General features: G+C 44.8%; 2 long non-coding RNA genes and 1 other non-coding gene across 4 annotated transcripts in view; 2 read left to right on the plus strand and 1 right to left on the minus strand.

The window, feature by feature from the left end:
- The window catches only part of LOC112589077 (uncharacterized), an 18,230-nt gene extending 3,794 nt beyond the window's left edge, over nt 1-14,436 (plus strand). The window contains exons 2-3 of the long non-coding RNA XR_003113232.1: nt 837-840; nt 14,400-14,436. This is a non-coding gene — a long non-coding RNA (uncharacterized LOC112589077). The remainder of the gene's footprint in view (nt 1-836; nt 841-14,399) is intronic.
- The window catches only part of LOC112589076 (uncharacterized), a 20,086-nt gene continuing 431 nt past the window's right edge, over nt 346-20,000 (minus strand). The window contains exons 2-3 of one of the 2 annotated variants that reach the window (XR_003113230.1): nt 12,935-12,937; nt 346-359 (exon numbers count right to left, since the gene is read on the minus strand). This is a non-coding gene — a long non-coding RNA (uncharacterized LOC112589076). Of the gene's footprint in view, nt 360-2,430; nt 2,444-12,293; nt 12,298-12,934; nt 12,938-20,000 lie in introns of those variants that run through there. The other variant, XR_003113231.1, reaches the window with a different exon arrangement.
- Nucleotides 14,054-14,208, plus strand: LOC112589078 (5.8S ribosomal RNA). Its single transcript, XR_003113233.1, has one exon. It is a non-coding gene; the product is annotated as a 5.8S ribosomal RNA (ribosomal RNA).

The following is a 20,000-nucleotide window of genomic DNA, read 5'->3' on the forward strand; positions in this document are numbered from 1 at the left end:
TGCGCATTGAATCCTTTGGAGCTCATTGGTGGTAAAGCCTTGATAAAGTCAGCTATAGTGTTATTATACCCATTTTGGTCACCTTCATGGGGAACTGCCTGCTCCAGATTTACCACAGAATCCGACTTTAACATTGCCTCTAGTATCTGCTTATACGCTAGTTGTTTCCGCTTTCCTTTAATACTCTCAAGTGTACGCTCCGGAAAGACCCGGACCAACTCCTGATTAATGAATTTGACGCCGCGTCTAATCAGTTCCACCTCCTTCCTCGCCAGAAGACGTGTCTCCTCCTCGTTCCACCGAGGTTTGGGTCCTATGAAATTTCGCCTCTCGTCCGTCCAATCCGCGTGTGCTCTTCTCTGATGAAGTGCCCGGCCCGTGACTGTGGTGAACGCCCGTGTGCAACCCGGGTATTCACATTCGTGCGACGCGTGTGGCCCAGCGACAGCCTCGGCAGCAACCGCGCGGCTCCGCGTAACTGGATCCCGATGACCAGAGGGCCCGGGGTTATTGTTTGTATCCGAGGCTTTCTTCTTATTAATCGCGCCAGTCTAATGCAGGCAGAAAGGGTTGGCAGCCCCTAATGCCCTAGGTCGCTATACTCCAATTCGGCCGCTGTTTTCCAAGAGGAAACAGCGTTACCAGCGGGACCACGAGGAGGTATGGAGTATAACTTGGTCAGGAGAGGCTAAATGCCAAGTGGTTGGCTGTATTGCGCATCACTGACCCAAGTAACCAGAGCCCTCCCTCAGCAACCACACGACAGAAGCTTGCACCGACGTGGTTTCCAGGCCACAGGGATTCCTCTTATCCCAACAACGATACTCAGCCAAGAGTCTGGTCTTCGTAAAGCCATCCAACCCTTACAAACCTTCGTCGCAAGGGTAAGTTAACCCAGCAGAGTGCGGGAACCATGCCGTTCCCTTCCCTATTGCACCCAGTGGGACTGCTTGCGATATAGACTGGTTACCCAGCCTAGAATGCCGGCTCAGGGAAAGTCGAGGGAATGAGGACCCTCCGTCATCCCCTGCCGAACACTGAGTCGTTGGTCGAAACTGTACGCAGAGGGCCAGAATGGCCCTCCCAGCAACCATCGTGCAGCTAAAGATTTCAACGCCATGTGGCGCGACTTACCGCTTAGTGACTCTGCGGTGCGAGGTAACAACAGGTCCTGGCGGGACGTTCCTGCAGGTTAGCTTATGGAACGCCCGTATGAGCAACAGGATATCTCAACAAATTTCGAGAATTCCATCCAGTTTACTTTCGTTCTGTTCCTTCATTCTGCGTTACAATCTAGCACTCTTGGCTATCCTCCCGCAGGAGGGAAACCTGTCAGATTGACCTGCCAGGGATTCCTGCGTACAGGCTTGGAAAAATTGAGAGCAGAGTCCTCAAACTTGAGGAAGCTGAATTTGGCCGGCTTAGTGTTGCCGTTACCGCAGGGAACCACGTGGAGGTATCCGTCTGTGAACTGGGCGACTCAGTTGCACAGCTCTGCCGCCGCGGCGATGTCTCGCCGTACGACTCGCACCACTGGTACCTGTGGCAATAGGGCCACATAAGAGTTAAAATTGAGAATGTATATGGTTCTCAAATAAATAAATATAATAACTTAGCGGACAATGTCCTAGTCAATAGTTTTAAAACCGTAGTTTAAAACATTTGTACCAGTGGGCTAAGTGCCAAGAGTTTTAATGCACGGAATCATCTCCGATGTTTCGAAGTGGTGCATTATAGTCCATGAATGCATGGAATATTTCTATTGAGCTCCTTAGCGCGATCAAAGATATTGTTCGCAAGGAGCCTCTGTCTTTAATCTGTAACTCGTTAAGACAGGAAAGCGTTTCACGAGGCATTGTGCCTCTAGTTCCCACCACAATTGGCAGAACTTTGAAGTCTTTTGCCCCAGTTTCTCTAATCAAGACTTCTTTGAGAGAGGAGTACTTTTGTAGTTTGTCTCTCTTTCCTCGAGCGAGGAGGTCTCCGTCCTCGTGGCAGACTGTCACATCAACCACCAAGAGCCTTCCCCGGTCCTGTATGACCAGGTCTGGTTGGAGATTCCTCTGTTGAGGATTGGCGATCCGTGCTTCAGTCGTTATAGACATCCCTTTGTGATTCAACGTATGCTGCTCGATGAAATCACGGATGTCGTTGTGGCGCTTAATACGCTTAGGTTTAGTGTACATACACTGCCCCAGTATGTGGCCCAATGTCTCTGGCTGTGTTTTACAGTGTCTGCAGAGCACATTGTGGGTTTTTGCGGCTCGGTTGAGGGACACTTTGTTTGCGGCCACGTTACCCCTCAACTTAAGAGCAGTTATAAATCTGCTCGCCTTGAGTAGTGTTGGTCTATAGAGCCATTCATTCCCAACCTTATCGCCTTTATAGGCCTTGACACCTTTGCCTTGTGAAGGCAGAGCAGCCCACAGCCGCTGCTCTTCCGCTTTGCTTTGCTTTTATATTCGTCTATCCCCTTGATAGACATTATTGGCCACCCCAATTTGGCCGTATGCACTAGTCGCTTCATCTTCTTTTCGAGCCCAGAAGCCACTCCTAGCGCTTGCATCGCAGAGTCCTCGTTAGTGAGGAATCTGTAACCCGCCTTCAGAGCTGAGGACGTCACCACTATTTCGAGTTTGGGAATGTTACGTCCCGGTCGGCCGCGGCTGCGATGCTAGGCTGCAGGTGCTCGGGCCTGGACGCGGGGCTAGATCGCAGTTTTTGGGTCAAACGAATCGCGTGATTCTCCCCAGGGATACGCGCGATCTGGCGGGCACGACACGATGTTCCGCGGAGTATACAGCAATTGACACTCACCAGTTCCTTTAATCCAATGTAATGATCTGGCACACCTGTATCATGGAGTTGCGCACGTGCCCACGAAGTTGCTCGAGGGTCGGAGTTTTCTCGTTACAGGTGCGGAGAGTGTGAGGCGGGGTAGATGCTCCGTAGTAGTAGTGGAGGATCTCTGCACGCAGTCGACGGTAGAAAGCAGGCCTCGGGTCTCGTGGCGAGAATCCGCATCGAATGATCGGTAGTCGCGGATGGGTGTCACAATCGATCTTGCTAACACTGTATGGTTTGCGAGCGGTAGCTTTCGGGTGCTCTGGCACGGGCGACTGAGGAGATTCTGGAGAGCGAGGGGGTTCAGTGGAGCGAGGATGCCCCTTGTCGGGAGCGGAGTTGGTGGGTTCGACACCTAGGTAAGGGTGGTACGCTTGTCCATGCTTTAGTTGGTATTCTAATTTTTTGATGAATTTTTTACGACCACCCCTGAGTACAGGGCGCATTTGGAATCACTCCCGTGACTCCGGCCAGCTGTATTCGTGTGGTTAATTCGGAGTTCCCTATTCTGTCAGGCGGTGCGATCGAGTCGCAACCTATGCGCCTTCGAGTAACTAGTAGACGGTGCGATCGAGCCGCAACCTGTGCGTCTACGGATGGGCGGTGCGATCGGGCCGCAGCCTGTACGCCCCTATTCTAGTGATGCGAATACCTTGAAGAATCGGCGGCCAGTTATCAGCTAGGCGATTCCAATGCGTTAGCGGTCGGGGATGGGAGGAGATGGGAGAGTGAATCTAACCTTGAATCGGCTAACAAGAGTATATTTTAACTAAAATGAATACACGAAAATATTCTGAGTTAGATTTAGTAAAAATATTCTTAGTTCACATTCACGGAAATATTCTAAGTTAAAACTCACGAAATATTCTAAGTTAGATTTAGCAAAAATATTCTAAGTTCATATTCACGAAAATATTCTAAGTTAAAACTCACGAAAATATTCTAAGTTAGATTTAGCAAAAATATTCTAAGTTAGATTTAGCACTTATACTAGACCCTAGGAGGGATGGAGGAAGCACTGCACCAGATCACTGCACGACTGAGACTGACTCTCGGGCGCTCCGCGGTCCCTGAGCTGCGGCTTTCCCGAGCCGCCGAATTTTCCTCTGGAGTGGGAAGGTAGTGGGGGTTTGGAAATTAGAACTTAGAAGATTTCGGCGCGGAGGGACTTAGAAAAATTCTCGGCCGAGGGACTTAGAAAAGTTTTGGGTTGAGGGACTTAGAAAAATTTAGGGTCGAAGGACTTAGAAAATTTTATGTTCGAGGGACTTAGAAAAGTTTTGGGTTGAGGGACTTAGAAAAATTTAGGGTCGAGGGACTTAGAAAAATTTTGGGTTGAGGGACTTAGAAAAATTTAGGGTCGAAGGACTTAGAAAATTTTATGTTCGAGGGACTTAGAAAAGTTTTGGGTTGAGGGACTTAGAAAAATTTAGGGTGATTCCAGGGAAAGAAGAGAGAGAGAGAAAAAAAAATTTTTTGTGTGGTGCTTCCTCTTACAATTGGTAGTGCGGATGTGACACTCGTTCGTTATCGGAATTAACCAGACAAATCGCTCCACCAACTAAGAACGGCCATGCACCACCACCCACCGAATCAAGAAAGAGCTATCAATCTGTCAATCCTTCCGGTGTCTGGGCCTGGTGAGGCTTCCCGTGTTGAGTCAAATTAAGCCGCAGGCTTCACTCCTAGTGGTGCCCTTCCGTCAATTCCTTTAAGTTTCAGCTTTGCAACCATACTTTCCCCGGAACCCAAAAGCTTTGGTTTCCCGGAAGCTGCCCGCCGGAGTCATCGGAGGAACTTCGGCGGATCGCTAGCTGGCATCGTTTATGGTTAGAACTAAGGCGGTATCTGATCGCCTTCAAACCTCTAACTTTCGTTCTTGATTAATGAAAACATTTTTGGCAAATGCTTTCGCTTCTGTCCGTCTTGCGACGATCCAAGAATTTCACCTCCAACGTCGCAATACGAATGCCCCCATCTGTCCCTATTAATCATTGCCTCGGGATTCCGAAAACCAATAAAATAGAACCGAGGTCCTATTCCATTATTCCATGCACACAGTATTCAGCCGAAGGTAGCCTGCTTTAAGCACTCTAATTTATTCAAAGTAAACGTACCGGCCCAACTCGACACTCAGTAAAGAGCACCGCGATGGGATATTATTTGGGCCGCCCCTCGCGAGGCTAAGCCCACCGGTAGGACGTCCCACATCATGCCAGTTAAACACCGCGAGCGGTGAACCGACAGTGTGCGACACAGATTCAACTACGAGCTTTTTAACCGCAACAACTTTAATTTACGCTATTGGAGCTGGAATTACCGCGGCTGCTGGCACCAGACTTGTCCTCCAATGGATCCTCGTTAAAGGATTTAAAGTGTACTCATTCTGATTACTTTTTTTCGCACTACGCGCAGATGACGACTGCGTCATCGGTAATGCGGCGATTGCGGCATCAGTCTCACACCACTCATCGTCCAGGAAAGATCGGCAACTCGCAATTTCGGGTTCCGTCGCGACATCATAGTGAATCGGTGACCATGATAAAAACGCGTGAATATCGTTATTCAATTCTCTCGATCTACACCGAGAGGTAACATTGTCAGTCCGCTCCTCTGGCACGGCGGTCCGCTCCTCCGGCTCGGCGGTCCGCTCCTCCGGCTCAGCGGCCCGCTCCTCCGGCTCGGCGGCCCGCTCCTCCGGCTCGGCGGTCCGCTCCTCCGGCTTGGCGGTCGTGGGTCGACTGATGATTGTTCCTGTCGATTCGGATAGTTGCGCTGAGCGTTCCGATAGATCGTACGTGGCTAAGCGTTTCAACAAGCATTGACAGCGATCTCGCATTGGCGTATCGGCGGATACAATCACGGGTACGTGAACACGTAGCTATCAATCTGTAAAAGAAAGATAGAAAAACAATAAATACTTTTTCTATCACAATTGATCGCAAACAACACGTTTTTTTGCACACCGTACTTACTCGAGCGATGGATCGTTCGACTCACCCACGAGCCAACATAGATCGCAAAGATGCCATTGAGCTCGGTATTTGTCGAGCGAATGCTCGCGTTTCTCTCGGTCTGAAAAATTATTGCGCGGCGGCAACGACAATTTGCTATCATGGAGAGCTCTTCGACGTCGCATCTTTTTACTCCTCAAAACTCGACGATGCCCAGTCCCTCGACGGTCCCAGTGGTTCCATAGTCTTTACTAATCGTCTCGATGGCGAAAGATCTTTTTATGCCAAGTACGATGGAATCTGTTTATCGTTCGTTCACTGCCGCACGCAGCACGGTCACCCCTCTCGAAGAACCGCGTATCATAATTTATCTATTATATCGAACTCAACCACTCGTGTAGTAAAGTTATTTCTAGTGCATGTCGCCTCGAGGACAGATTCGATAAACAGAGAATCGTTCATCGCAAAATTCGTATCTTTATTCTCGTATTAGGCACGAACGAGCGAGTCCGGCTGTTTCAATAGATAATGAGCCCGCGATAATTAACTCGCTTCTTCGTGTCGACTCGAGATAACGCAACTATTTTTTTTTTCATATACTCTTATCAGTCATTCAGGAACAAAATCAGAAACTTGACCCAATTTTAGGCGCTGGAGTTATAACATTGATAGATAACGCGAAAAAATAAGCTCTTGACTGAATACAGTGATCGATGAACCGTAACGATGTTTTGCACTCGTAATTCATTCGATGCCACGAAGTTAACGAGTCAACAGATTGCGCAACGCAATTCCTTTTCGTTGATTGCTCGATCATTTCGTCGCAAGTAAACACTCAAAAAACGATCAACAAGTTAATCGAGCGTGACTATGTTTGTGTTTCAGCGAAGCCTAAAAAGATCAAGTCTGTTATCGTCGTACGATGTTGGACGACATGAACGATAACGAAAAAACACTCGTTCAACGAGATTTTCCTTTACGTAATTTTTCGTCTTTTCAGTTCTACGAGGCGATTGCTTGCAAGACAATAAACAACTGACGGCTCTGCGAGGGAAAGCATGAACAACGTATCATCGGCCGAATCGACCGTGCAATTCGTCCGTTACGAGGACCGTCTAGCCTCGTTCAATTGGGCCGACGCATCCATATTTCCGTTCTATTGCCGCGTGATTTTCGCGCAAAGCGGTTTTCATTCGATGCGCGATCGCGCCGATTTGGTTGTCTGTCATCATTGCGGTCTGAGTTTGACGGGATGGAACTTGAGCGAGTCCTCTGACGACAGACGACCGGATCGGCGCGAACAACAATCTGCGACGATGTCCGAGATCGTCGCAGACTCTTGGAAACCGCGCACATTTCAACGCTCAATCCTATCAAAGAGCATCTTTTTGGAGTTTTCGATGCGCGTGGTTGCAACAACGAATACGCATGTATCGATTGTCTCCGATGCATCTGTTATTGCACTCAACGGTGTCGCCGCACACAATATTTCCGCGATCGCAACGAACCGACGGACGATTTGCGAACACGCCAAATGTCACGATTCCCCCCCTCCCATCCGCGCAATTGAGCGCAGCGATGGCTCGATTGCGCGACATAGATACCGAAATAGCACGAAACAAACGCACCTTTGTCGTGTTCAACGCTCGAGTTCATATAATGTATCGCGATATATTGTGCGCTATGACGAACATAGACAATCAGCGCGTTCTCATCGACGAAAAGGTAGATGCAATCTCGCGTTGCGGCGGGGACGCAGCAGTAACCGCTTGATTGGATTGTCTTGAGATGATCGACTCGCTCAGTAACATGAGTCTGTGGTATCGATGCGATCGCATATCGGATCACGCGCTGCCACGCTCCTCCGACGATGCGATGACAACGCGCGCGGCCTCGAGAGGCAGAAGCAGCATCGACGACGCTGATAATGATCGCTATAAAACAACGTGTCTCATATGCTGCTGTACCGTTCGCGATCTGGTGTTTCTACCGTGTAGACACATGGTGGCGTGCGTTCTCTGCGATGTGCGCTTGGACTGTTGTCCGATTTGCTGTTCGGTGCTCTGGTTCGCGATTCAAGTGCGATTTTGAGGATTCCACGACCTCGATGCCCACCGCTCGTTGGTACAATTCGTGGTGCCGCTGCTGCTGCTATCGTCGCCACTGCAGCGACAACAGCCAGGATCTCGAGCTATCGCTCGAAGGAGAACGCGCGGCGCGATCGCTTCCTCGCCCGAGACGACAATCCGCGAGAACGACGAAAACGACAATGATCTCCACGTGCGCTGATGTGCCGAATTTGGCGTTCCTTCGCCTGGTAGACGCATTGCGCGAGGATCATCGTTGCACCGGTGCGACGATCCAGCGATTGGACCATTGTAACGTCTCGCGTCTCCCTAGGGATCGTGATCCGCCTGCTCTCTATTTATTTAGGCCTACCTGCTTACACCGGCACTGCCTGGGATGCCGAGAGCTTTTCCGGACAGATGGTGAAAGGGGGAAATATGGTGATTGTAGGTGATATAAAGATTATGGCTATTGATAGGAATAGAGACTAAACAATTGTTTTATTTAACAATGAGACAATATGATAGTTGAAAGTGTAATATAAATGAGTGATAATACTTATAATTATATAATTAATGAATACAAATGTGGTTTACATTATATAGCTGCTGGTAATGAGTTACAATGAAGTGTTGAGAGAATGTACAGTTATCCTGCCCGGTGGAAGTAATGAAGGTGGTACGGTAATTTGTGAGGGGTTTCAGTGAGAGAATAGGACTCCAGTTGGTAAATGTAGGTGGCTGTCTTGTTGTTGAAGGTGTCGTCATGTGTTAAATCTATCAATTCTATGTCTAGAGTTTCTGTCGTCGAACGCTGTTTAACCAGCCGAGGGTTGTGTGTGTGAGCCCTGGAAGAGCTTGATAAAGAATGCGAATTGTAACGTCCTGCGACGTTCTCTCCACCATATCATTTTTTCGCCTCTACATTAAAAGGCCAGCGAGACATATAGGTAGATTCAACCATAATAAGTAATTGTTACTATTAAAATTTATCGATAAAAGTTCATATCTTTTAAAATAATAATAATTTTAGAAAATCGCGCGGTGCGATTTAAGGCTCCTTCAAAGTATTACAAATTATGTCCTAATAAAATTTCTGTAAAATCGATAGTTTAGAAGTTACGGCTATTTGAATGTCTCGACCAATCAGGAAAAGGCATGTTTTTCTCAGTAACTATAAGGCCTAGAAGAAAAATCTTAATTGCTAACAATAGCATTAAAAGACCTCTATTTAACGACCATACTAACATTATGAAAAACATTAACAATTAATAAGAAACCAACAATGTTACTTACCAGTAGACTTCAGAAAATTCTAAAATTCATACGCAGGGACTATTGGGACATCAGTAATGCGTACCTTCCGTAAAAATTAAGAAAAGTCAATTTAAAATATTTTAACACCTACGTACATAGAGAACATCTTAGTGAAACATAAGCAAATGTCAAAACCTCAGAATATTAATTACAAAAGGAAATAATGCCAAACGAAAACAATTAATTCTTGCCCACAAACAGAGAATCCTTCTGACAGTACATTCTCAAAATTTGGTAATTCTTACTTAAAATTTAATAAACCTCATTTATTTAAGTTCAGGGGTCGCTTAAATACTCTATTTAGCTTGGAAATCCACCATTTTTGCCTTGGTCACGTTTAAATACTTTATTTAATTTAATTTAAGCCTTCTGTTCACGTTCAAGCTCTTCTTAAACACTGCACTCTTTTAAATTCGTACAACGGCTTGAACTCATCACTAATAATAAAAATTAATTGTTCATCGAATCTTCTATTACCATAAGCTTCTATAAGGTCTAAAACTCGGTAATTTATACATAAGAACCGTTTATAACAATTGTTAATTAATTACCGACGCCAATAATAACGAAACCTACCCAAGGGATCTACCTTACCGACATACGTAAGTAGAGAGCCCTATGGTAGAACTCAGCCTTGCCGAGAAACATTAATTTAACAACAGTAATAATAAGGATCCCTGTAATAAGAAATCCTATTTTTCCAGTTAACAATATTATAAATCTCTACACTCTAAAACCCACTGTTAACAATATGCATTTATTATAATAATTCTTAATAACCACATTTAAACATTAATAACAAATATCTCTTTTATTATAACACATGCATATTGTATTTATAAAAATCATAACTAATTAACATTATAACTTTCTATTACACTATTCATATAATACTAAATTAGGCGTATATTATAACCTTAAGAACCACACATATATAATATTAACCATTTTTTATTATATTATAATATTATAAGGCATAAATAATTACGCGCACATATAAATTAATAAGTCAGACTGGCGACAGGAAGTCTCAAAGATAAGGCACGCACGCAGCCGGGCCACCGAAGGTGCTCTGGAATCCCCGAGTAACCCGAGCCCATATCAGGTAACATAGGGCATCCTGTTGATCACGCTCCTTATCACATCCGGCGGCGCGCCGAGATGTCTCGATGCCCCGTCAGCATCACGCCACTCAGTCCCACTCTGAAAAACCTTGAACGCTCCTACTCTGGATCCCTCTCGTATAATCCCATTACTCCTACCATATAGCCTACCCCACTCTTGAGTTCCATTGTCCGGACCGAACGAGGCCCCGGGAGCAGCTCCCACCGCAGAGTCGACATCGGAAGTTCATACAGTACAGACGTGCCTCTTAGGAGTGCCTCAAAGACATCTTTGTTAATTTGACGCAAAGAGGAAAAGTGTCTCTGAGCGACCGTGCCACCACGGACAACGGTCGTCTCGCATAAGAGCCTCTTCCTACGCTCCTTCAGAGCCTTTGCCTTGTGCTATTCAAAATCTGGAAGATTTCTTAGGAAACTTGCCAGAACATCCACGGTGTTTTATAATACTCAAAGTGTGCGGATAAGTCGACTCCCCGCTCGAGTTGTGCCGTGGCTAGAGTGGTCCCAACAGTATTGAGAGTATTCTGGAATAAAAAAAGCCTGTTCTTTGAGATTTCTCTGCAAAAGTCTGAGCTACTGAAATAAATAGTAAGTATATAATATTTTAATGCACAACACTCACATACACCGCGTTTCGCGCAAGTGAAATACAATCGCGATCTAAGCCTTAGGAACATTGTTACGCGAGTGAACCAGTGACGTTTCACCATACGCCAAGTCGAATTATTTAACAGATACCATAGCGTCACGCTGAAATTTTCGTTCATGTCGGTTCGTAACTGCCTTACATAAGGACCATTCATTATAATCCGAATAGTGTATTATCTACGTTTAGTTTGTCAAACCGCTCTTAGAATTTCGTTCCGATTTCCTTAGGATACGCTATACAAGCTAGTATATATATAAAGAGAGAGAGAGAGAGACAATCTTCAGATTCTTCTTTTTCTAAATCGTGATTACGAAACCCCAGTGTCTGTCAACGCAGTGAACTACGCTCACACACTTATTATTCCCTTTCCATTCCTTCTTGCGGGCGCATGACAACGGTGCCAAGCACAGGGTTACGCGCGCACGGCATCGGTGCCAAGCACAGAGCCGTATTGGTATAGTCAGAATCCTTATCAGCAGTGGCATCCCACCACTCTGACATCGTCTCCAGGCGAATTCCTTACGCCGGAGACTCTGCTTTGAAAATCTGCTTACCCCAAACTCCTAGGCCTTCACCTCGTTAATAGATATTGAATAAAAATAAAAATTACAATTATCTCGTAACAAGGACTCACAGAGACGTTCCTTCATGTTAGCCTTCTATCTATCTCTCTCATTAGCTATTTTAGTTATAAGACATTTATATACCTTTACAATTTCATGTATAATTATGTACTTGATATAATATTCCCACTGTTTCCACTGTAACCTGCACTTGCACATATAAAATATACTGCGTTTTACTATTACCATTACCCGTAAAGACTATTCTATATTAAACAATCAAGTTACTAAGGTTTCAGATTAATAATATTTTTACAATCTCATTGTTTATTTAGACGAAAGTATATTCTTAATAACGACAAGATCTTGACATTATCCATTATAAAAGCTGGAATAATATAAATCATTTCATGAAGTGCATCCTTCCCCACCCACATATATATATGTATATGCATTTATTAAATTGTAACTGATTTTATTGTGTATGTGTAGACGTGTGCCATTGCATCGGCATACGCCTTAATTACCTCACTGTGTTACTTGCTATTGTACAATTCCATTAAAATCACCGATTTTCTTGTACAACGAACATATGCCATTGCATCGGCATACAATCCTTCAATATTTTCTACTAAGCATTTTAATTTTATGCAGCATCCTTGTTTTATCGGCAGACTTTTTCCTCTTATTCGAGCATTTTCTTGAAAGGAAGATATTAAGCATTCATAAATTTTTGTCCTTTTTATTCAGTTACTTAAATCAATTGGTGCCATAACATCTCTTGCCAGAGGAATTTATAGTTCATTAACCATTAAATCTGAATCTTACATTATTAAGCATAGATCTTGCTCACTTTTAGGGAAGCGCCTTACTGGAGCTACCCGCCTCTATCCTTGTCCAGACTGAGGAGCGCCTTATGGGTGCCTCTCGGCTCAAGCATCCTATCCATCCCGTCCAACTCATAAGACCACCCCTTCTCCATCAAGATCAGGAAATTTAACTTGTGAATTAATAACCTGTACAGTGCTTAGCATCCTTCAATCTCAGGGGCGCAGCTGACAGCCGCCACCCGCCTCAATTATCCTTCTCCTACAACCAGCATAACCTAACTGCCAAAGCATTGGTATTAAGCATTAATTATTAGTACTTTTATAGTACTCTGGCAACGGATAACTAAAGTCACAAGAGTCCTTTTCACTCAATAATTAATTTTATCAATTGCTATTTTAACCTGTCCGACCAAAAATGTTATTCTTAAACTCAATCCGTTAGATGCCAAATAAACATCGCGGGGGCGTTAAACAGAAGGCAAGGCAGCTACGTAAGGAAGCTTGCCGACGAGTTGTTGTCTCGAGCCCTGTTGTCTCAACACATGGACCCCACCAAACCCCGTATAATACAAGATATCACGGGGCACGATCTAGTTCCTCCATCGTACATCAAGTTTTTATTACAAAACAGACTCATAAGCACATTTAAATACGCTCCACGTCCATTACATTCCACACAAAGACACTTCATTCCGGATTCGCATTCTTTACCAAGCTCTTACAGGGCTCACACGCGCAACCCTCGGCTGGTTAAACAGCGTTCAACGACAGAAACTCTAGACATAGAATTGATAGATTTAACACAGGACGACACTTTCAACAACAAAACAGCCACCTACATTTACCAACTGGAGTCCTATTCTCTCACTGAAACTCCTCGCAAATTACCGTACCACCTTCATTACCTCCACCGGGCAGGATAACTGTACATTCTCTCAACACTTCATTGTAACTCATTACCAGCAACTATATAATGTAAACCACATTTGTATTCATTAATTATATAACTATAAGTATTATCACTCATTTATATTACACTTTTAACTATCATATTGTCTCATTGTTAAATAAACAATTGTTTAGTCTCTATTCCTATCAATAGCCATAATCTTTATATCACCTACAATCACCATATTTGCCCCTTTCACCATCTGTCCAGAAAAGCTCTCGGCATCCCAGGCAGTGCCGGTGTAAGCAGGTAGGCCTAAATAAATAGAGAGCAGGCGGATCACGATCCTTAGGGAGACGCGAGACGTTACACGGAGCCAGAGGCAGCGAGCGCGCCCGCAAGCGTGAGGACGCGAGTAAGTAGAGTCCCGTGCGTCGCGGTTGAGAGCGTCCGTCTGGTTCGCTCTCCCCCCGCTGGTTGGTGCTCCTCCCGGTCCGACGGTTTATTTGAAAGAACTTCCGCCCCGGCTCTCCGCGCTCCCCTCCGGGGGCGATAGAGGAGAGACTACGCTCGATCGCGCCTGCGAGAGCTTATCGCGCGCGGTCTCGACGAGACGCGCGCGTGGGCTCTCCGCCGCGAAACTTTGTTTCCTCTTGCCGTAGCTCCCGCTCGCGGGAGCGGCGGTCCGCGCGTGCTCGGACGCGCGGTTCGGCTGAATCGCCACTTTGACGGACGATGGAACGAGCATTGCGAGATGGGCGAAGAAAAGCGCGCGCTTGCCGCGCGTGCCCTGATCGCAGACGAATGTATAAGAGATTACCCTGAACGGTGGATCACTTGGCTCGTGGGTCGATGAAGAACGCAGCTAATTGCGCGTCAACGTGTGAACTGCAGGACACATGAACATCGACATTTCGAACGCACATTGCGGTCCACGGATACAATTCCCGGACCACGCCTGGCTGAGGGTCGTTTACGCACCCAAAGACTGCTTGCGCCGGAGCTGCGCTTCCGCGGCTCTTTCTTTCTCTCGAGGCTCATCCCCGCCATCGTCGTAGGAGCAGCATCGAAGCAGGGATCCGTGCGCGCTGCGCCACGGAGTCCCTCTCTCTCCTCTACGCGCAGGGTTTTAAAAATGCACGAGCCAAACGACGGCGTACGAGCGATGGCTGGACGTTCGCGGAGGAGCGCGAGACCCCTTTCTCGACTCGAGAAAAGCTGGTCATGTATGCCTTCGGCGGAACCAGGAATCTCGGGAAAGAGTGTGGCCGGTCGGTCTCCCCTACGCGTCGTCTGAAATGAAACGAGAGGCGATTTCCTCCACATCGTCGAGCGACATCGAACGCACACACGCGACAGCGAGTGTCTGTCTCCCGCGACCTCCGGACGAGGGGAAAGTCACGGAGAGCTCTCTCTCTCATCGGGCGCGGCTGGAAGCGCATCGTCTTTGTCAAGGTGGAACGAGCACAGCGAGGGAGGAGGGTAGGTTCTCTGCCGCGTCGAGCGCGCGCAGAGTCACCTCTACCCGCCGACCTCTGCGAGCTGGGACAACGAACGGCGCGCATGCCGGTCGACGACGCATGAGAGACAAAAAGAGAGCTTGTCTCCCTCTCTCGTCCGACTCGCGCGGTGTATGGCGCTGTCGCGTGCAAGTCCGCACGACGCACAGAGACCCAATATCTCGTGCAGATGTCTGCTGGTTTGGATCGCGAGCCGACCGCGTGTCCGAGTCCACGAGGCTTCGTCCTTCGAACGTATACACACGGACCGGCACATCGCGTCGTGACTCGTTTCTGGGGAGTCGCGCGAGAGCGCGACGCCCGCGAATGATCCGCCGCGCATCACGCACGATGCTGCGTTAAGCGCGAGATAGGGGAGGGGACGAGAGAAGACCGCACAGAGTCTCTGTCTCTCTCTCGCACCGTCGTTTACTACGACAAGCGCAAACGTTGACGACGACCTCAGAGCAGGCGGATTACCCGCTGAATTTAAGCATATTATTAAGCGGAGGAAAAGAAACTAACCAGGATTTCCTTAGTAGCGGCGAGCGAACAGGAAGGAACCCAGCACCGAATCCCGCCGCAGGGAAATGTGGTGTTCGGGAGGGTCCGACTATTGTAACGTCTCGCGTCTCCCTAGGGATCGTGATCTGCCTGCTCTCTATTTATTTAGGCCTACCTGCTTACACCGCCACTGCCTGGGATGCCGAGAGCTTTTCCGGACAGATGGTGAAAGGGGGAAATATGGTGATTGTAAGTGATATAAAGATTATGGCTATGGATAGGAATAAAGACTTAAACAATTGTTCATTTAACAATGAGACAATATGATAGTTAAAAGTGTAATATAATTGAATGATAATATTTATAATTATATAATTAATGAATACAAATGTGGTTTACATTATGTAGCTGCTGGTAATGAGTTACAATGAAGTGTTGAGAGAATGTACAGTTATCCTGCCCGGTGGAAGTAATGAAGGTGGTACGGTAATATGCGAGGGGTATCAGTGAGAGAATAGGACTCAAGTTGGTAAATGTAGGTGGCTGTCTTGTTGTTGAAGGTGTCGTCCTGTGTTAAATCTATCAATTCTATGTCTAGAGTTTCTGTCGTCGAACGCTGTTTAACCAGCCGAGGGTTGCGCGTGTGAGCCCTGTAAGAGCTTGGTAAAGAATGCGAATCCGGAATAAAGTGTCTTTGTGTGGAATGTGATGGACGTGGAGCGTATTTAAATGTGCTTATGAGTCTGTTTTGTAATAAAAACTTGATGTACGATGGAGGAACTAGATCGTGCCCCGTGATATCTTGTATTATACGGGGTTTGGTGGGGTCCATGTGTTGAGACAACAGGGCTCGAGACAACAACTCGTCGGCAAGCTTCCTTACGTAGCTGCCTTGCCTTCTGTTTAACGCCCCCGCGATGTTTATTTGGCATCTAACGGATTGAGTTTAAGAATAACATTTTTGGTCGGACAAGTTAAAATAGCAATTGATAAAATTAATTATTGAGTGAAAAGGACTCTTGTGACTTTAGTTATCCGTTGCCAGGGTACTATAAAAGTACTAATAATTAATGCCTACTACCAATGCTTTGGCAGGGTTAGGTTATGCGGGTTGTAGGAGAGGGATAATTGAGGCGGGTGGCGGCTGTCAGCTGCGCCCCTGAGATTGAAGGATGCTAAGCACTGTACAGGTTATTAATTCACAAGTTAAATTTCCTGATCTTGATGGAGAAGGGGTGGTCTTATGAATTGGACGGGATGGATAGGATGCTTGAGCCGGGAGGCACCCGTAAGGCGCTCCTCAGTCTGGACAAGGATAGAGGCGGGTAGCTCCAATAAGGCGCTGCCCTAAAAGCGAGCAAGATCTATGCTTAATAATGTAAGATTCAGATTTAATGGTTAATGAACTATAAATTCAGCTGGCAAGAGATGTTATGGCACCAATTGATTTAAGTAACTGAATAAAAAGGACAAAGATTTATGAATGCTTAATATCTTCCTTTCAAGAAAATGCTCGAATAAGAGGAAAAAGGCTGCCGATAAAACAAGGATGCTGCATAAAATTAAAATGCTTAGTAGAAAATATTGAAGGATTGTATGCCGATGCAATGGCATATGTTCGTTGTACAAGAGAATCGGTGATTTTAATGGAATTGTACAATAGCAAGTAACACAGTGAGGTAATTAAGGCGTATGCCGATGCAATGGCACACGTCTACACATACACAATAAAATCAGTTACAATTCAATAAATGCATATACATATATATATGTGGGTGGGGAAGGATGCACTTCATGAAATGATTTATATTATTCCAGCTTTTATAATGGATAATGTCAAGATCTTGTCGTTATTAAGAATATACTTTCGTCTAAATAAACAATGAGATTGTAAAAATATTATTAATCTGAAACCTTAGTAACTTGATTGGTTAATATAGAATAGTCTTTACGGATAATGGTAATAGCAGAACGCAGTATATTTTATATGTGCAAGTGCAGGTTACAGTGGAAACAGTGGGAATATTATATCAAGTACATAATTATACATGAAATTATAAAGGCATATAAATGTCTTATAACTAAAATAGCTAATGAGAGAGATAGATAGAGATAGAGAGAGATAGAAGGCTAACATGAGGGAACGTCTCTGTGAGCCCTTGTTACGAGATAATTTTTATTTTTATTCAATGTCTATTAACGAGGTGAAGGCCTAGGAGGTTGGAGTAAGCAGATTTTCAAAACAGAGTCTCCGGCGTAAGGAATTCGCCTGGAGACGATGTCAGAGTGGTGGGATGCCACTGCTGATAAAGATTCTGACTATACCAATACGGCTCTGTGCTTGGCACCGATGCCGTGCCCGCGTAATCCTGTGCTTGGCACCGTTGTCATGCGCCCGCAAGAAGGAATGGAAAGGGAATAATAAGTGTGTGAGCGTAGTTCACTGCGTTGACAGACACTGGGGTTTCGTAATCACGATTTAGAAAAAGAAGAATCTGAAGATTGTCTCTCTCTCTCTCTCTCTATATATATATACTAGCTTGTATAGCGTATCCTAAGGAAATCGGAACGAAATTCTAAGAGCGGTTTGAGAAACTAAACGTAGATAATACACTATTCGGATTATAATGAATGGTCCTTATGTAAGGCAGTTACGAACCGACATGAACGAAAATTTCAGCGTGACGCTATGGTATCTGTTAAATAATTCGACTTAGCGTATGGTGAAACGTCACTGGTTCACTCGCGTAACAATGTTCCTAAGGCTTAGATCGCGATTGTATTTCACTTGCGCGAAACGCGGTGTATATGAGTGTTGTGCATTAAAATATTATATACTTACTATTTATTTCAGTAGTTCAGACTTTTGCAGAGAAATCTCAAAGAACAGGCTTTTTTATTCCAGAATACTCTCAATACTGTTAGAACCACTCTAGCCACGGCACAACTCGAGCGGGGAGTCGACTTATCCGCACACTTTGAGTATTATAAAACACCGTGGATGTTCTGGCAAGTTTTCTAAGAAATCTTCCAGATTTTGAATAGCACAAGGCAAAGGCTCTGAAGGAGCGTAGGAAGAGGCTCTTATGCGAGACGACCGTTGTCCGTGGTGGCACGGTCGCTCAGAGACACTTTTCCTCTTTGCGTCAAATTAACAAAGATGTCTTGGAGGCTCTCCTAAGAGGCACGTCTGTACTGTATGAACTTCCGATGTCGACTCTGCGGTGGGAGCTGCTCCCGGGGCCTCGTTCGGTCCGGACAATGGAGCTCAAGAGTGGGGTAGGCTATATGGTAGGAGTAATGGGATACGAGAGGGATCCAGAGTAGGAGCGTTCAAGGTTTTTCAGAGTGGGACTGAGTGGCGTGATGCTGACGGGGCATCGAGACATCTCGGCGCGCCGCCGGATGTGATAAGGAGCGTGGTCAACAGGATGCCCTATGTTACCTGATATGGGCTCGGGTTACTCGGGGATTCTAGAGCATCTTCGGTGGCCCGGCTGCGTGCGTGCCTTATCTTTGGGACTTCCTGTCGCCAGTCTGACTTATTAATTTATATGTGCGCGTAATTATTTATGCCTTATAATATTATAATTTAATAAAAAGAAATGGTTAATATTATATATGTGTGGTTCTTAAGGTTATAATATACGCCTAATTTAGTATTATATGAATAGTGTAATAGAAAGTTATAATGTTAATTAGTTATGATTTTTATAAAGACAATATGCATGTGTTATAATAAAAGAGATATTTGTTATTAATGTTTAAATGTGGTTATTAAGAATTATTATAAGAAATGCATATTGTTAACAGTGGGTTTTAGAGTGTAGAGATTTATAATATTGTTAACTGGAAAATTAGGATTTCTTATTATAGGGATCCTTATTATTACTGTTGTTAAATTAATGTTTCTCGGCAAGGCTGAGTTCTACCATAGGGCTCTCTACTTACGTATGTCGGTAAGGTAGATCCCTTGGGTAGGTTTCGTTATTATTGGCGTCGGTAATTAATTAACAATTGTTATAAACGGTTCTTATGTATAAATTACCGAGTTTTAGACCTTATAGAAGCTTATGGTAATAGAAGATTCGATGAACAATTAATTTTTATTATTAGTGATGAGTTCAAGCCGTTGTATGAATTTAAAAGAGTGCAGTGTTTAAGAAGAGCTTGAACGTGAACAGAAGGCTTAAATTAAATTAAATAAAGTATTTAAACGTGACCAAGGCAAAAATGGTGGATTTCCAAGCTAAATAGAGTATTTAAGTGACCCCTGAACTTAAATAAATGAGGTTTATTAAATTTTAAGTAAGAATTACCAAATTTTGAGAATGTACTGTCAGAAGGATTCTCTGTTTGTGGGCAAGAATTAATTGTTTTCGTTTGGCATTATTTCCTTTTGTAATTAATATTCTGAGGTTTTGACATTTGCTTATGTTTCACTAAGATGTTCTCTATGTACGTAGGTGTTAAAAATATTTTAAATTGACTTTTCTTAATTTTTACGGAAGGTACGCATTACTGATGTCCCAGTAGTCTCTGCGTATGAATTTTAGAATTTTCTGAAGTCTACTGGTAAGTAACATTGTTGGTTTCTTATTAAATAGAGGTCTTTTAACGCTATTGTTAGCAATTAAGATTTTTTTTCTAGGCCTTATAGTTACTGAGAAAAACATGGCCTTTCCTGATTGGTCGAGACATTCAAATAGCCGTAACTTCTAAACTATCGATTTTACAGAAATTTTATTAGGACATAATTTG

Source organism: Harpegnathos saltator, unplaced genomic scaffold, assembly GCF_003227715.2.
Source record: "Harpegnathos saltator strain DR-91 unplaced genomic scaffold, Hsal_v8.6 scaffold395, whole genome shotgun sequence".
NCBI classification, from domain to species: Eukaryota; Metazoa; Arthropoda; class Insecta; order Hymenoptera; family Formicidae; genus Harpegnathos; species Harpegnathos saltator.